We start from the raw sequence: 1539 nt of genomic DNA, 5'->3' as shown, positions 1-1539 counted from the left end.
AGATCAAATACATATTTTTACGAGCGGAATATTGTATAATATAGCGTAAGATAAAGTATATTATGACTCAAAATTATAGTGTTAAAACGTCTTTACTATACAAATTAAAACAATAGCAATCTAAATGGTATTTTCTAGCTCATAATGCAAAAAACGAGCGTATTACGTTAACTTCTGTGTTTTGTCTTCAAATTATGCTGCTTTATGTTTTTATATAAATTAATTGCTGCATCTGATGATTTTTATATATACAAAACAGTTTATCCTATAGAGCCATGATTCTGCATTCAATAATTTCTACAATACGCAAGAGAAAAATTTAATTTTTTGGGTGTAAAAAATAAAAATAAAATTTAGATGTCAAATTTGCACTTGTTCTATATTGTTGAACATCAAATTTACAATCCTGTATTATATATGAATGAAAAGAGTAGTAAAATTCAATTTATATTATAGAATGTACTAATGTGAAAATATCGACTTATGTAATATTGTTTTTATGTAAATCTATAAAATTTAAATATGCCTACAATGATTATTAAAATCAAATAAAATATAAAAAAATTATGTACAAAATATGCGATATAATTTATGGCAAAATCATGATAAAATATATAAGCCAAAAACATGACACTATAAATATAATTAATGATCCGTGTTTTTATAAAAAATTCGAGTTATATTTAATAGATACCAAACAAATAATAAGGATATAAGATGTTATAAATTAAAATATTTATTATACGCTTCGCCTGATATATACAAAAAAAGCCGTTTGTTTATATATATAGTGCTTTATCCGTTATAATATTTTATCATATGTTGACAAATCTTTTAATTCTCTTGAATTATATTGATGTTTTCTCTTTGAATTTTAGTAAAGCAGTAAAATTCGGCTATTGATGATATTTTCTTATTTGTATAAAAATTATGAAATTAGCTATTTAAAATAATTCGAAGGAAATATTCGGTCAAATGGCAAAAATAATAAAATTATGCTAAAATTATTTTTTATATATAGACATATCCATATAGAACTAAAAAAGAACTCGTTCGATATAATATTCTTAATATATCAGAAACACATAACAAGTTTATTATAAACATATTTTTTTTTAATTATCTAATTTAATATTTAAAAGCTTTGACATATTTCGAACTAATTCTATATCTGAATAGCCTCAAAACTTGGCACAATGCTAATATGGGCATCTTAAATTATTCGAAAAGGATATTTTTATTTTCTTTCTTAAAAAAAATACATCGATTTGCAAATATTTGTAATAAATGGATTAATATTCTTGCTAAAAGACCAAGAATTTTATGAATATTACAAAAAAATTGTTATATTTTTGTATTATTTTTATATATACTTGATGAAATGAATAATTTATATTTCTTAATTTTTTATTTAGGAACTGTATAATTATAAATTATACCTTTTTTTAAATATTATATACTTATATATTTTATTAAGTTATTTTATTGTGAATTTAAATCGTTTTCGTTTTTATGTGTAAGATATAAATTTTATTGTAT

Source organism: Rhyacophila brunnea, unplaced genomic scaffold, assembly GCF_057557595.1.
Source record: "Rhyacophila brunnea isolate RB1 unplaced genomic scaffold, BYU_Rbru_1.0 scaffold_77, whole genome shotgun sequence".
Taxonomy (NCBI): Eukaryota; Metazoa; Arthropoda; class Insecta; order Trichoptera; family Rhyacophilidae; genus Rhyacophila; species Rhyacophila brunnea.
The sequence above is the reverse complement of the archived record's forward strand: the minus strand, read 5'-3'. Positions refer to the sequence as shown.